General features: G+C 40.3%; 1 long non-coding RNA gene across 9 annotated transcripts in view; it reads right to left on the reverse strand.

Annotated features, from left to right (window-relative positions):
* Positions 1-17,801, reverse strand: part of LOC133076138 (uncharacterized) — a 318,595-nt gene that overhangs the window by 195,866 nt on the left and 104,928 nt on the right. The window contains exon 4 of one of the 9 annotated variants that reach the window (XR_009697497.1): positions 11,105-11,206. The exons of 7 other annotated variants lie outside the window; for them this stretch is intronic. This is a non-coding gene — a long non-coding RNA (uncharacterized LOC133076138). Of the gene's footprint in view, positions 1-11,104; positions 11,207-12,374; positions 12,581-17,801 lie in introns of those variants that run through there. One more of the 9 variants, XR_009697490.1, reaches the window with a different exon arrangement.

Below are 17,801 nucleotides of genomic sequence, written 5' to 3' on the forward strand. Positions count from 1 at the left end.
TCAACCCATGACTGTGACATCGGGAAGCAGAGGGCACCAGACGCAGAGGCATGATCCTCCCGTCACGCAAGGAACAGGGCTCAGTGGTGTTTGGAGGTGTGTTGCAAACCAGCCCGTGAAGAGCAGTTTCATCTTTCTTCTCCGTCCTCCACATGAGACTTCGTTTCCAGACATTGGATTTGGGCTGCCTCAATCCCCAGACAACCCAATGTAAAGTGCTGCCTACATATCTGAGATCAGGTCTCTGGAGGCACAGTTAATATGCTTACGACGTGTTATTCCTCCAAGTCCTGTCTGTCCCCATTACCTACATATCTTATAACTTTTGCCATCCTTTATTAGGAGTATTTCTGTTCACTCCTCCATTTTCTCTTTCCTCAGACAGTGGTATCACGTGACTCACATAGGTAAACATTTATTTAAAAATCTACATGGGGCTTCCCTGGTGGCGCAGTGGTTGAGAATCTGCCTGCCAATGCAGGGGACACGGGTTCGAGCCCTGGTCTGGGAAGATCCCACATGCCGCGGAGCAATTAGGCCCGTGAGCCACAACTACTGAGCCTGCGCGTCTGGAGCTTGTGCTCTGCAACAAGAGAGGCCGCGACAGTGAGAGGCCCGCGCACCGCGATGAAGAGTGGCCCCCGCTCGCCTCAACTAGAGAAAGCCCTCGCACAGAAACGAAGACCCAACACAGCCAAAATAAATAAATAAACAAATAGCGTTCCCTTTATTAAAAAAAAAAAAAATCTACATGATCAGAAATGCAAATTAACACAAATATTTTCTTGCCAATCAAGTCTGCAAAGTTCTTTTTATGTTAATACCTAATGATGCCAGGTTTCCACGGAAATGGGTACTGTTGGCAAGGATATAAATAGCTCAACCTTTCTGGAAGGTAATAGAGTAATTTTATCCTATGTCTTGAAAGTATGCATATCATCTGACCCGGCAGTTACACATTGAGGGTCTATGCTAAGTCTCTCAATTTAATCTCGGAATCATTTTGTGAGGTAGTTATTATTACTGTTATCCTCATTTACCAAGGAGAAAACTGAAACTCAAAAAAGGGTGAGTTACTTGTTCAAGGTTACACAGTAAATATGTGGCCGGAAAGGGACAAAATGCAGATCTCAAATGTGATCCTTAAATCTCAAATGATGTGAAAGGCTGTGATCTTACAGTTAACACAAGAATTTTCATCTAAGCTTTACTTATATAATAGGGAACAACTGACAGCAACCTGAATATGCAACAATAGAGAATCGATTTTTAAAATTACAGTGTAACCATACAGTCAAAAACGTATATATTCTTTAAAACATTGCAGAAGAATATTTAATGATGTAGAAATGTTCATAATACACAATTTAGTCTACAACGTAAGGCACAATATAATCTCAACTTTTTAAAAATAACTGTATACACATGCATAGAAAAAAGATCCAAAGAATAGATATCATAATATTAATAGTGTTAATCCTTTATTGCTAGAATTTCAAGACTATCTTCTTTCTTACCGCATTTTTGGTAATGTCATGCATTTTTTTCGTCATGCATTTTTTTAGCAAGAAAAACAAATTACTAAAAAGGATTAAAAAGCCCATGTTTCCCTTCCTTTAGCCTGGATGGACTCTAGATCTATAATAATAAGTAACAGCCTCCATTTATTAAAGCATCTGCTACCTGTCTGGCAAGTAGGCTTTTTAAGGGACAGTTCACTTGTCACTATTAACCCTAATACACCCATGTTACGAATAAGAAAACTGAGGTACAGAGAGTTAACTTGCCAAAGATCACACAGCCAAGAGGCAGAGCTGGGACTCTAACATTTCATGTCATTGCAGAGCGTGTGGTGCCCTGGTTGGTGGTGAGAGCGAGGATCTAAAGCCAGTGGGTTTGGATTCAGATTCCTGAGCTACTGTAAGTAGCTTCTGGCAGGAAAGAGGTCTCTGCAGAAGGCACCCCTTTGTCTTGACACTAACCTTAAACTAGGCACCCCAACGCTCTACTCGTCTCCAGCCCAAGCACATCTTTCAAATCTTCTGATCACACAATACTTTGCCTAACTTGTTGGTTCTTTCCATAGATCAAAGAAATAGAAATGAAGAATAAGTAATTAACTGATGACCAGATCTCTTCCCTAGCTTCCCCTTCAGTAATCTCCTGAACAAACTTGAACAAGATAGCCTCTAAAGAAAAATCACAAGTCGACAAGCCTGCACACAGAGGGGGACGGCGATGACTCTGACCCCCTATCTCGATGATCAACTGTGGTTACTCCCGTTTCCCTTTAAAAGCTTTCATGGCTGAGCAAAACCTTCGGAGGTGGCTTTTGGGGACACTGAGTCCACCATCTCCCCAGATTGCCGGTGTTCTGTTAAGCACCTTCCCTTTCTGCCAACGTTTGTCTCTCTCTCTGAGCACTGATTTTCAAGTGGCAAGCAGCCGGACCTGATTCGGTACCACTACTTGCTAGCTGTGTATGAGGAGTGATTTGCTCTGTATCTCAATTGCCTCTTATGTAAATTTGTATAATAACGGTGTCTACTATGTAATGATGAGGATTAAATGAGTTAATTATGAAGGTGCTTGGAACAATACGTGACAGGTAGCACCCTAAGTGCCAGCCTTAGGAATAGGGCCCTACTGGTTGGTGCTGGCAGGTATATCACGGAGCCAAATACATCTCCAAATGCAATCAATTTTGGCCACTTAACTGGGTGGACCTTGAGCGAGTCACTTATCTCTCTGTTCCTCTATTTCATTATCTCTTGTGTCAAGTGCCCTGAACATGGTACCTGCTAATGATGACAATTGTCCCAACCATGCTACGGGCCCATCCCTGTGTTTCTCCCCGACACTGTGACACAGTCACTGGTTAGGAACCCACCCCTTTGCTCAGGCTGAGTTGCACCCTGAACTCTGCCAAAGGGCAATTTCCAAGCTCCATGTGAAGAAGCTTGAAAACAACGAAACCTGTACTCTGTTCCTGATCTTTTCCAGGAGACAGATTCTGTTCCGATTCTGAAGCAGGAGAGGAAGTTCAGCTATTTAATTCCTTTCTGCTTTACTTCAATAACGACAACAACAACAACAATAAAATCCTCAGCTTTGCCAGAAACAAGAAGCCCGGAAATGTTTTGCTTCTTTTGATAGTACTAAAGAAAAGTCCCATCTGCTTGCCATTTACCTCCGGAGTCTGGAAGCACTGCAATTCTCAGAGCAGGGGCAGAGATGGAGGAAGCTGTTTAATGGCTGCAAGGGTTTGTGCCTGTGTATAGCATGGGAAAATATACACCAGCCACCACTAAGGTGTCTGTGCCTTCCGCCCCCGGGGAGGGGAAGGGAAGAGAGGAACGGTGTGGGCATTCCAGAGAGCAGCAGGGCTCTGTGTTATTTTTTTTTCTTTTAAAATTAGAAGACTCTAAAGCTTGCTATCTTCCCAGCCCACTGTTCCCTGGGCTCTCTCTCTCCCAACTCTGCCAAGACACATATTTCTCCTTCTCTGGACCAACCTGAAGGTGTGATTTGGGAATGACACTAAACAAACAACCCTGATTCCGGCCCCCTGGGAAGCACCCAGACACCCAGAAAAGGCTCCAGAGGGGAGTGGCTGGAAGGATGTGGCCTGGCCCAAGAGCATCCCTGCTTAGGAGGACTCTGGAGAGGTCATCTCTACTCCACACTTCTGGCTTATTTGGGGCTTGTGGTGGTGCGGGGGCGGCATGCTCACCGCAGACTAGACGGTCAGTCGTGGAGTGGAGGGCTTGAATCCGCTCCCATCAAGGCTGACCTGAGGCTGGGTCCGTTCTCCTGATGGTGAAGGAAGGCCCTGGCTGAAAGGCCACACACAGACCTCTTCCTAGTGAGACCCCGTGTCCCAAATCACTTCCTCAAGACATGGCCTCAGGGAAGGTCAATGCCCTGGAGAGTGTGGGAGACCATGCAGGGGCTGCAGAAAGAAAAGACTGCTGAATTGAAGATGGATGCTTTAACAAATGTGTCCTAAGTAAGAGCAAACCAGAGATGGCCTAAGGCAGGAGTTTACAAACTAAAGTTTGTGGACCATACTCAGCCCACTGCCTGCTTTTGTGCAACCCTCAAGCTAAGAATAATTTTTATGTTCTTAAATGGGTGAAAAAAATCAAAGGATAACAGTATTTTGTAAAGCATGAAATTATATGAAATTCAAATATTAGTACCCATCAGTAACGTTTTATTAAAACTCAGCTGCACTCATTCATTCACATATTGACTGTGGTTGCTTTCATACTACGATGGTGGAGTTGAGTAGTTACAACAGAGGCCATCTGGCTCCCAAAGCCTAAAATATTTCTTACCTAGCCCTCGATGGAAATAGTTTGCCAACCTGTATTCCATGGCGGTGGTTTTCAAACTTTAGTGTACATTAGAAATCACCTGGAGGGCTTGTTAAGACAGATCGCAAGCCCCATCTCCAGAGTTCTGCTCCAGTAGGGCTGAAGTGGAGGCAGAAATCTGCATTTCTAATAAACTCCCAGGTGATGCTGTTGCTGCTGGCCCAGGGTCCACACTTTGAGAACCAGTGTACTCACAGGGACACAGAAGGTACAAAGAAAATGAGAGGAGAGTAGGTTCCGTGGGAATATTAAAGCTGGAGAGACAGGGAAAGGAATTTTCGAGGGAATGAATGTGGGTTTGAGTATACTTCTCAGCAAGCACACACAGGAAAATTGCAGACGGAGAGAAAATTTAAAGATGTACAACTCTGATGGAAAGGGACACTGCTTTGATTAAAATGTGTGGACTGAAGGAAACAAATTTCCTTCCAGCTCATTGCTTCACTTGGCTTTTAACAGTCTCAGTGTCTCTACCTGTGATAAGAAAGGGTTGATTATAAAAGGGCTAATTGGACATATGAAGACGTTAGTTCTTAACCTTTTGAGGTAAGGTTATTTAAATTCCTTTGGGATTTCTTACACTTCTCTCTCAGGAGAAAGAACCAGTTACCGCTTTTGGTTCTCTATTGCTGCATAGCAAGCCATCCCCAAACGTTGTGGTTTAAAACACAGTAACCCGGTTTTGCTCAGGATTCGGTAATGGGGCTGGGTTCAGCAGGGTAGCCAGATTTCCCACATGGTGGTTTAGGGCTCCCGAGATCACAAAAGCAGACGCTGCCAGGCCATCTTAAGGACTAGGCACAGAACCGGCACAGCATCACTTCCATGGCGGCCACACTGTACTGGTGATGGAGAAGGACAGGCCAGTCCAGGTTCCAGGGGGCGACACCAATGTCACGGGTTAGGGCAGCATTTAGGAAAGATTTCCACAAAACCAAAGGAAAATAGGTACATAGGAAAGCTCCCCTGCTAATAGACGGCTCTACAGGGACAAAACTAAGATTTATGGTAATTTTGGGGGTTGGAATCCTAGGACTGAAAGCACTGGAAGTTCTTCAAGAGCATTCACAGATGTTTTCCGTTTTTATTTTTTAATTGTGCCCACACAAGTTCTAGAACAGCCTACTTCCACTTTGACTAAATTCACATAGTTACTGACAATTATCTTAATTACACATTCACGGAAAACTCACAAAGAGGTGGAATAAGATTACCTTTAAGTTGTGCTATTGGTGAGGCTTTTTTTGACTGTTTTTTTTTTTTAAATACAAGCACACCAGTATATCCCCTTTTGAATGTTCTAAAGGCATCTACATACTGGAGCTTGTATAGGGGGAGAAGGAAAGACTTGAAACAATTATTTTCTTCCCAGTATTCCTTAATTCTTTGTTTTCATATTTATCAATGTGTTTGTTTTAATTACAAAAAAGTGTTTATTCAATACACATTGTACTGTACCTTGTATTTTCATTTAATGATTCTGTGCATGTGAGCATATATAATTCTATATCATTCTTTTTGATGGTTAAGTAGTATTTTGTTATATTATCTAGCTAATCTCCAATTGTTAGACCCAAGAGAATTAAAAACATATGTTCACACAAAAACTCATACATGAATATTCATAGCAGCATTGTTCATAAGAGCCAAAAAGTGGAAACAACACTAATGACCATCAACTGACAAATGGATAAACAAAATGTGTAATATCCATAGAATAGAAAATTATTCTGCCATGAAATTAAAAAAGAACAAAGCACCAATAACACCCTACAACATAGATGAACCTTGAAAACGTTATGCTAAGTGAAAGAAGCCAGACACAAAAGACCACATATTTTAATAATTCCATTTACCCAAAAGGCAAATCCATAGTGACAGAAAAAAGATTAGCAAGCCTTCATTCTTGGAATGCTCTCCTTTCTTGGCTTTCACAATACCGTTCTCTTCCGGAGTTCCTTGCTACCTCTCTGACTGATTTGGTTTCAAGTATGTCACCCACCACCCCTCCTTACACACTGTGGTCCTCGGTGACCCTCGTATTCTCTCACCCATATGCTCTTTCTTGCACAGAGCTCAGAACTGCTGTGACAAGTTTGCTGACTCTATGACTTCCAGATTTATTCCTCCAGCCTTTTCCTCCTCATGAACTCTAGACCCTCTTGCCATTTCTTGAGTTATTTCTTCTTAGACGTTCCTCGGGTTCAAAACAGAATTCATCATTTCCTAAACCATGTCTTTATGCTTTTGTATATGTTGCCTCCTCCACCAGAATGCCCTTCCCACTTCTCTGCCCTGTGAACTCCTACTCATTTTTCAAGATTTAGCTTAAATTTTACTTCCTCCCTAAAGCCTTCATGGGCTACTTGGTTTCGATAATTAGCTACCTTCTGTGTTGCCAAGCACTTTACATATGTCTTTCGCACATTCGCCACATTGTGTTTAATTATTTTGTCTGACTGATCGCCTCAAAGGCTGCCATTTTGTCTTACTTATTTTTTGTATCCAGCAGTTAGCACAGTTGCATGGGAGATAATAACAGTGATCACAGCTAACACTTCTATTGTGCTTACTGGATACCAGGCACCATTTTGAGTAATTTTACTCATATTAATTCACTTAACCTCCCCATTCACCCTTTGAGGCAGGCACATTTCTATGCCAATTTCTCGTATGGATAAACTGAGATTAAGAAAGTTTAAGGAACTTTCCCAAGGTCACACAGATACCAAACGGCAGAGCTGGAATTAGACCCCAGACATTCTTGCAACAAAGTCTATGTTCTTTTTTTTTCTTCTGGCTGCGTTGGGTCTTCATTGCTGCACGCGGCTTTGTCTAGTTGTGGCGAGCAGGGGCTACTCTTCGTTGTGATGCGCAGACTTCTCATTGCTTTCCTTAAAGTCTACTGATTGTAAATGTTAATCACTTCTGAAAAATACTCTCATAGCAGCATCTAGACTAGTGTTTGACCAAACAATGGGGCACCGGAGCTCAGCCAAGTTAAAAATTAACCATCACACTGTCCACAGCCGTAGCTAACCATGGTTGAGAAGGGAAAGTCTCAGAGGCAGTGAATATATAAACTACCTCCAACTGAGGAAAACTTTCATTACCTTAGGGGCTATTTTGTATGCCATGGTCTAAATTTATGAAGAACATGCTTGAAGCTGCCTTATATTTTTTCCTTGTCTTAGACATCCCATACCACCTCTCTCCATTGTCCCCAAGTACTCCTTCCTCCCATCAGACAGTTGTTTCTGCCACTGAACCTCCCAGGACACCCTTCCTATTCATTGTCACAAACAACATGTCTTCCTGATGAAAAGCAGTCATTGAGAACACCTGTCCTACACCATGTCTTCCCATTTAAGTTTCAACCTTCTCAGATGCTCCACAACTCATAGAATTATGGAACTTTAGAACTTGAGGGGCAACTTAGTCAAATTTCCTCATTTTACTGATGAGGAAACTGGATGCGGTGACTTCTCTGAATTTGAGGTGGAAGCAGGAATAGAATTCAGGTCTGTTCTGCCAGCCTTGGTGTTCTTTACGCTTGACAGACAAGAAAGAACCAATGCATACTGGAAGCAAAACTAGCCTGGGAGGAGATAGGAGAGGATGCTCTTGATATAACAAGTGGATTTTGTTCAAACTTTTAAATCTCCCTGAGCCTCAATTTCTTTATTTGTTAAGTGGCTGAAATTGATGCTTCTCAAACTTTAATACACATACGAATCTCCCAGGGATCTTTTTAAAACACAGACTCTGATTCAGTAGGTCTGGAGTACGGCCTGAGAGTCTGCATTTCTAACCAGCTTCCAGATGATGCTGCTGCTGCTGGTCTTTTAAGTAGAAGGGCATAGATGATCTGTAAGCCCAATCTGAGCCTTAAAATTCTATGATTTGATGATTCCGTGGTTAAGGACAGCAGCATCAAAGGTATGTAAAATAGGCAGTCTGGGGAAAATATTAAATTTTACCCGTACTTCTCTGCACACTTTTTTTCACAATACTTTTCTTCCATAGAGGGTCACCATATATTCTGATTTATCTGAGAAAGGATTGGTTTGTGCCTGTTTTCCCAGTGTGATGATTCAGAGAAACCTTTTCACTCTTAAGAGTTTCCCAGTTGGGACAATAAATTTATATGGTTACCTGTTGTCTAAAAGTTTCTTTTGCTCATTATTTATGGTCATAGAATATAGAATGCATTTGATTTCCACAGTTTGCATATTTCGAACCATGGAAGAAAAGTTGTGTCCCAGAAGGTTTCCTGCACGGTACGTCAGAATTTCATGGTTTGTGAATTCCTGTTTTCTTTCCTATGAAAAGCACACTCACTGCAGGCACTTGGCAAGGGCCTTTTGCATTCAGCCCTCTTAAGATGTGGGACCCTGGGAAAAACTGCTCACTGTTTGTTTTGTGGTGACTGGAAGCAAAGCTCACTTGGATGATTAAAAGCTAAATGGAAAAATACCTCATGGGTGATTTTCCCACATCCTACTCTCACAGAATCAGTGTGTGAATGTATAGTTCCCAAGTTCAGGGGCAGCTACTGGAGTGAACTTCTGTGCCTACCTAACCAAAGGTGTTTCTGAAGGCAGAGCATAGGGAGGGCGCCAGCCGCAAACTACAGGTTCTCCACCTGCTGTTCCTCCAGTCTGCTTGCAATCCCGCTCAAGAGACTGTATTCCTGGAGGCTTCAAAATCAGTTATTAATTACCACCTTCTATTATGAGTTAGTGGCCTTTGTTACTGATTCCTTTAATAAATATTTGGTAAGTGCCTACTATGTGGCAAGACAGGATTACTTGACAGCTGAAATTAAGAACTGGACACAGTTTTAGTCTGTAGATCTTAGTCCCTGATTTTCTAAAAGAAAAAGGGGAGGTGTTAATGGAAATTGGAGGGGTAAAATGTGACACTCCTTTTTCTATTATTGATTCAGAACATAAGAACCTATGTCTAAAAAAGGAGAGAAGAGACATGGAATTAATATGAACCACAAAAGGTTAGCACACTACTCACCTCTTTCAAGTCTTTGCTCAAAGGATATTGGTTCACAGAGTTTTCTTGGCCACTCTATTTAAAACTGCAACTCACACCCTAACGCAGAACTCTAAATCTCTGTTCTCCTTTATTTTTTCCACTACACTTATCTTATAATATATGCTATAACTCACCTGGTTATGCTATTTATTGTCTTTCTTCCTCAGCAACTTTTGAATATGCAATACAGTATTACTAACTATAGTTAACCATGCTGTACATTACATCGCATGGCTTATTTATTTTATAACTAGAAGTTTGTACCTTTTGACCCCCTTCACCCATCTTCTTTTCTAAGATGCTCATGAGCTAATTGTTTGCCATGAAAGTCTAGATTTTTGCTAAGAATATCACACGCATAAGAATGTCAGATGGTGCAAACATTTGGAAGTACCAAATATAAAAGATAATATAATCCACAATCAAAATTATTTTGATAGGGTTGAAAGCAAGTATAAAATTAATAAGAAAATTTAGCAGGGTTAAAAGTAGCAAAATATCTATTTTACCATTACAGAAAGAAGGTGACCATCCTTGGGAATTATCTTTGATGGTTTAGTTGATTGTGAATTTAGTATGATTCAACATGGTTAATCCATACGTGGCTTCCAAGGGAACCAACACTCTCTAGGAAGGTATAAAAAGGGGTATAACATCTGAGTCACTGGAAGTAACTGGGCTTGTCAGAATCTGCTCTGGTCATTCACGTGGAATTTAGTATAGGAGGAAATGTTTTGAAGGCTCCTGATATACCAAGGTAGTCCAGAAGAGCGCAATGAGAGTTTGGAGGAATTTAGAAACCAAATGCAGCCTTCCTTTAATTAGCCATAACCTAGAAAGGTGTCAGTTTATGCTTTGTCAGGTGCTAAAGCTAAATTAGAGGCATGGAGTGACAAAGGAAGCTCCTAGTGAGGAGCAGGGCAGAGGGAAGAGGTCTGACATTTATCTTCTGCACAGGAAAGGAGAAAGGGGAGCACACGTTGGTGGTAAAAGAGAGCAGGAAGAATGACTTCATGCACAAACAGGAACCTCAGTCTTTTTTCAGGTTCCGGTCTCTCAGTGTTATGCAGGTATGGGCAGTAACACCCATAGTCAGAGCTACCCATGAAGAGTCAGCATAGCATAGCAGCCAACGGGGCAAATTCTGGAGTCAACCAGGCTGGGTTTAAATCCTGGGACTATACTTAATAACTACATAACTCTGAGCCGTTAAATCTCTTTGTGCCTCAGATTTCTAATCTGTTCAATGGGACTAACAGCACTTAGCTCATGGGGTTGATGTGAGGATTAAACAGGATGATATATGTAAAGTTCTTAGACTCATGCTTGACAGATAAGCACTATGCAAGTTGATCATGGATTGGATACTTGCTGTATCTCAAGCTTCTTTATCTCATTTAATGCTCAGAACAACTCTAGTATATAGAATCTATTGAAATAACCTTTTAACAAATAAGGAAGCTAAAACTTTGAAAGGTTAGGGAACCTGCCCAAAGTTACACAGGTAGAATATTGCGGAACCATTCTGCAAACACATGTTTTTTCTGATTCAAGATTCATAGATTTTAATCTCTGGACTTGACTGTTTTTAACTTGATCTCAAAGTAACTAGAGAGCCCAAATCACAACTGTGGACAAACCACCAAAATAGAGAAGGTAATATCACCTGTGGGTTTTGGAAGGGCTGAGGATTACGCCCAGTAGGTGTAACCTCCAACATCAGATGGAGTGAGAGGCCACAGTTTTGATGATTGTGCCGAGAGTTAAGGATCAGAGTGCTGGAAAAAAGACAGAGGGACAACTATAAAAGGCAACATCATAAACAGTTGCTAAGTCAGCTTCACCAAGCTGAGCTCTTCGGAGGGAACTGGATCACTAGATCCACATGCAGCAATAGGAGGGGGGTAAACAAGGAGGGAAATCTCTTTATCATTACCTTCAAAAAATAATAATAATAATAAATCTGTATTTCATTAAGTTACTCTTCTTTGGGTTACATATTGCATAATTGATAAAGGGTTAAAAGACCAAAACAAAGGACAGAAAAGCAGAAGAGCCTGCTAGAGTGAGAAAGAAGGAAAATAAGCAACAGACCTGAGTGGACATTTAACCATAAAATAGATTTCAGTCTATTACATCTGCGATTTGGGCTGCAAGGGACTTTCCTTAGGCCTTTGTTAGCAATTCCAGGAAACATAGTTTAATGGAAGTTCTCTGAACCCATTTTATGTTTGTGGAATCTCCTGGTTAACTAATGATGCTCTCAGGTCTATTGTATACTTCCCAAACCCGTTGATGGTACTACATGTGTTAATTGCAATTGCATGCTTTTATTAAATATTACATAGACTGATTACGAGAGTAGTTTCTACAAAAACCAAGTTGAATGCTTAGAAAGCATTAAAAAAAAGAGTAATGAAAAAAATGTGCTGCCCGGTTAGATATGAGCAAGACAGTTGCAAAAGGTAAGAGGAAAAAAATAATTAAAAGCTAGGAGGGGGACTTCCCTGGTGGTGCAGTGGTTAAGAATCCGCCTGCCAATGCAGGAGACACGGGTTCGAGCCCTGGTCCGGGAAGATCCCACATGCTGCAGAGCCCGTGTGCCACAACTACTGAGCCTGTGCTCTAGAGCCCGCAAGCCACAACTACTGACCCTGTGTGCCACAACTACTGAAGCCCGCGTGCCTAGAGCCCACGCTCCACAGCAAGAGAAGCCTGCACACCGCAACAAAGAGTCACCCCCGCCCACCGCAACTAGAGAAAGCCTGCGCGCAGCAACGAAGACCCAATGCAACCAAAAATAAATATAAAATAATAAATAAATTTTTTTTAAAAAGCTAGGAGGATTCTGTATCCCATTTGCTTCACAAGTGTCTTCCAAGAGGTCCCTCAATTTTAAAGAAACAAGATTGGAAATCATAGATAATTTATTAGGAGCTTGTTTTATTTGAGTTAACATGAAATTCCATCAGCTAAATGACCCAAATCTTCTCAATAAGAGTCTCACTGACATCTTAGGTGAGTTGTTTTCTTTTGCAGGACTGCGCAGCATTGAGACATTCAGCATCTCTGGTCCACACCCACTAAATGCTATGGTGGCCCCCAGTCACTGTGACAATTGAAGAGTCCACTTTGCACAGTTCCAAGTACTCCTTAAAATAAACATAAGAGTTTTAGTGCCCCCGCCATGAATTTCTGCTTGTATTAAAATAAAAGGCTTTGCCCTACCTCAAAAAGTTAGAAAATGGACTTATATATTTTAAATTTAATATATATATTTAAGACATGTAAGTATCATTTTTAGATGATTTTTTTATTTCGGTTGCCTTTCTGTGATTAGCCAGCCAGCTATGAGTCCTGATTGTTTTGGTTAAGAGTTTTTCTTCTACATCTGACTGCCTAGGGACCTTCTGAAAAATGGGACCATTACAGGGCTTACACATATAATAAGAGGAATTATTGAAGAAACTATTTTTTAACCTGGAGAGGCAATGACTTAGACAGAATTATTGATTTCACACATATAAAGAATTATCTTGTTTGAGGATAATTCAGTTTCCTCTATGAGAATCCACATAGAATATTCTAGAAATAGCTCTAAACAAATTGAACAAAATGTAGAAAAGACAACACGGTATAATAGAAAGGTTTTATAGCCTTAGTGCCAGACAAACTTGGGCATAAATCCTGGCTCCACCTTGTATGATATATATAAACTGTCAAGTTCTCAGAGCCTCATTTTTTTCTTCCACAAACTAGTTTAATAATATTTATCTCAAAGCATTATGAAGAATGAATAGAATAGTCTATCTTAAATTCCTAGCACTGTTTTTGGCATATATTAGACACATAATAAATGAGTTTCCTTCCTTATCTTCTTTCCTGTCCCTGAGGTGTGAAGCAGAAAAAGCCAATTATCTGTTTAAACACACTGCCTCTGAATACTTTGATAGTTTAAGGTGTGGATAGAACTATAAAAATTGCCTCGGGATCAAACCCTTGCTTTGTGGCAGACACAGTTGACACCGTTCCTAACCTATCTAAAAGCTATTTACATTTTTTCTTTCTGGATAGCAGCCCTCCGTATCTGTTTAAGATTGGATAAATATCCTTTGGCTTCCAGGAAGGTCACCCCAGCCCCTGGTCTAGGAGCTGGCCTAAATCCAGACTTTTTGTGGCAGATACATTACCTTTCAGCAAATACTCATTCCTTCCCCATGACCTCCTTGAGAAAAGTATCCTTTCCTGCCGCATTGATTTTGGACTTGGAATACGGCGGAAGGAAGAATGTGCCAATTCCAAGCCAAGGCTTGCCCCTCAGGAGCTTCTGCCATAAGGAGATATGCCCTGGGTAGCCCAGCTCTCATAAGAAGGAGAGACTCATAGAACAGCTGCCCTGACTGACGAGAGAGAAGTAAATGTGTGTTATTGTGTGTCCCTGAGATGATGCTGTGGTTGTTTGTTCAGCAATAATCGAAACAACTGACTGATAACACCTGCCTGAGTGATATTAGGCAAGATTAGCAGAGAAGCTTCTGAGAAATAGTTTTTGTCTCTGATAAGAGAAAGTTTTGGGAAGATAAACTTTCTCCTCAGTGCCACATCTGGACTTTGATTGATTGCCGCATCTTGACATAGCCAGGTTATGACCAGGAAGAGAAGACCAAGAGAATTGGAGACACCAGCCCAGAATTCCTGAACCAATACCACCAACCATCTTGCTTCAGTTCTTGCAAAGTGACAAGAATAAATCCCTGTTTGTTTATACCAAGATTTGCTGGGCATCTCTGTTATCTACAGCTGAAATGTATCCTAAGTGATACTTAACGCTAAGATTTCTAGTTTTTATAACATAAGCTAACATATTTGACAATTCACAGAATTATTTCTGGTTTGTGAATAGATGTCATGTATTACATTGCTGTTTGTGAGTGCAGTGGCTCATACAGTCAGCATTACCAGCTAATTCATCGGATACCCGAGCATTTAGGATGTCCCCTAGGGAACTATATTCCCTGTAACCACACGGATGGGTACAAAGCTTCATTTCTCTCAGAGACTCTTCCTTCACTTTTAGTGTGCACCTACTGTCCACAGTGAAATATTCCATGTGTAGTAGAAGTTAATTTTTGATTTGGCCATCTTCCAAGGTCTCTCATGTTCCTCTCTGTCTCCTTACCAGACACTATGGAAAACAGTATGGGGAATCCTCAAAAATTAAAAATAGAGATACCATATAATCCAGCAATTCCACTCCTAGGTATTTATCCAAAGAAAATGAAAACACTAACTTGAAAAGCTATCTTCACCCCATGTTCACTGCAGCATTATGTACAACAGTCAAGACACGAAAACAACCTAAGTGTCCACTGACATATGAATGGATAAAGAAGTTGTGGTGTATATATATATATATATGCAAATGAATATTATTCAGCCATAAAAAAACAAACAAGGAAATCTTGCCACTCGAGACAACATGAATGGACCTCAAGGATATTATGTTTAATGAAATAAGTCAGACAGAGAAAGACAAATACTGTACAACCTCACTTATCTGTGGACTCTGAAAACAAACCAAAACAAAAACACAGTAACCAAAAATTCCCAACCAAACGCATAGAAAAAGAGATCAGATTTGTGGTTACCAGAGGCTGGGGGCAGGGATAGGGGGATTGGAGAAAGGTGGTCAAAGGTACAAACTTCCCGTTACAAGATAAAGAAGTACTAGGGATGTAATGTACAGCATGATGACTACTGTTAACATTGCTATATGTCATATATGAAAGTTGCTAAGACAGTAAATCCTAAAAGATCTCACCACAAGAAAAAACATTTTTTTGCTTTCATTTTTTATTGTATTTATGTGAGATGATGGATGCTAACTAAACTTACTGCAGAACAATTTCACAATACATGTAAGTCAAACCATTATGCTGTAAACCTTACATTTTTACAGTGATGTATGTCAATTGTTATCTCAATAAAACCAGAAAAATTTTTAACATCTTTATTGGAGTATAATTGCTTTACAGTGTTGTGTTAGTTGCTGCTGTATAACAAAGTGAATCAGCTATATATACACATATATCCCCATATCTCCTCCCTCTTGCGCCTCCCTCCCACCCTCCCTATCCCACCCCTCCAGGTGGTCACAAAGCACCGAGCTGATCCCCCTGTGCTATGCGACTGCTTCCCACTAGCTATCTATTTTACATTTGGTAGTGTATATATGTCCATGCCACTCTCTCACTTCGTCCCAGCTTACCCTTCCACCTCCCCGTGTCCTCAAGTCTATTTTGTACGTCTGCATCTTTATTCCTGTCCTGCCGCTATGATCTTCAGAACCATTTTTTTTTTAGATTCCATATATATATGGTAGCATATGGTATTTGTTTTTCTCTTTCTGACTTACTTCACTCTGTATGACAGACTCTAGGTCCAACCACCTCACTACAAATAACTCAATTTCGTTTCTTTTTATGGCTGAGTAATATTCCATTGTATATATGTGCCAAATCTTCTTTATCCATTCATCTGTTGATGGACACTTAGGTTGCTTCCATATCCTGGCTATTGTAAATAGTGCTGCAATGAACACTGTGGTACATGACTCTTTTTGAATTATGGTTTTCTCAGGGTACGTGCCCAGTAGTGGGACTGCTGGGTCATATGGTAGTGATATTTTTAGTTTTTTAAGGAACCTCACATTCTGTTTGCTAGTATTTTGTTGAGTATTTTTACATCTATGTTCATCAGTGATATTGCCCTGTAGTTTTCTTTCTTTGTGACATCTTTGTCTGGTTTTGGTATCAGAGTAATGGTGGCCTCGTAGAATGAGTTTGGGAGTGTTCCTCCCTCTGCTATATTTTGCAAGAATTTGAGAAAGATAGATGTTAGCTCTTCTCTAAATATTTGATAGAATTCACCTGTGAAGCCATCTGGTCCTGGGCTTTTGTTTGTTGGAAGATTTTTAATCACAGTTTCAATTTCAGTGCTTGTGATCAGTCTGTTTATATTTTCTATTTCTTCCTGGTTCAGTCTCAGAAGGTTGTGCTTTTCTAAGAATTTGTCCATTTCTTCCAGGTTGTCCATTTTATTGGCATAGAGTTGTTTGTAGTAATCTCTCATGATCCTTTGTATTTCTGCAGTGTCAGTTGTTACTTCTCCCTTTTCATTTCTAATTCTATTGATTTGAGTCTTCTCCCTTTTTTTCTTGATGAGTCTGGCTAATGGTTTATCAATTTTGTTTATCTTCTCAAAGAACCAGCTTTTAGTTTTATTGATCTTTGCTATAGTTTCCTTCATTTCTGATCTGATCTTTATGATTTCTTTCCTTCTACTAACTTTGGGGTTTTCTTTTGTTTTTCTTTCTCTAATTGCTTTAGGTGTAAGGTTAGGTTGTTTATTTGAGATGTTTCTTGTTTCTTGAGGTAAGACTGTATTGCTACAAACTTCCCTCTTAGAACTGCTTTTGCTGCATCCCATAGGTTTTGGGTCATCACGTTTTCATTGTCATTTGTTTCTACTTATTTTTTGATTTCCTCTTTGATTTATTCAGTGATCTCTTGGTTATTTAGTAATGTATTGTTTAGCCTCCATGTGTTTGTATGTTTTACAGATTTTTTCCTGTGATTGATATCTAGTTTCATAGTGTTGTGGTCGGAAAAGATACTTATATGATTTCAATCTTCTTAAATTTACCAGGCTTGATCTGTGACCCTAGATATGATCTATCTTGGAGAATGTTCCATGAGCACTTGAGAAGAAAGTGTATTCTGTTGTTTTTGGATGGAATGTCCTATAAATATCAATTAAGTCCATCTTGTTTAATGTATCATTTAAAGCTTGTGTTTCCTTATTTATTTTCATTTTGGATGATCTGTCCATTGGTGAAAGTGGGGTGTTAAAGTCCCCTACTATGATTGTGTTACTGTCGATTTCCCCTTCTATGGCTGTTAGCATTTGCCTTATGTATTGAGGTGCTCCTATGTTGGGTGCATAAATATTTACAGTTGTTATATCTTCTTCTTGGATTGATCCCTTGATCATTATGTAGTGTCCTTCTTTGGCTCTTGTAATAGTCTTTATTTTAAAGTCTATTTTGTCTGATATGAGAATTGCTACTCCAGCTTTCTTTTGATTTCCATTTGCATGGAATATCTTTTTCCATCCCCTCACTTTCAGTCTTATGTGTCCCTAGGTCTCAAGTGGGTCTCTTGTAGACAACATATATACGGGTCTTGTTTTTGTATCCATTCAGCCAGTCTATGTCTTTTGGTTGGAGCATTTAATGCATTTACATTTAAGGTAGTTATCGATATGTATGTTCCTAGTACCATCTTTTAATTGTTTTGGGTGTGTTATTGTAGG

This window comes from Eubalaena glacialis, chromosome 16 (assembly GCF_028564815.1).
Source record: "Eubalaena glacialis isolate mEubGla1 chromosome 16, mEubGla1.1.hap2.+ XY, whole genome shotgun sequence".
NCBI lineage: Eukaryota > Metazoa > Chordata > Mammalia > Artiodactyla > Balaenidae > Eubalaena > Eubalaena glacialis.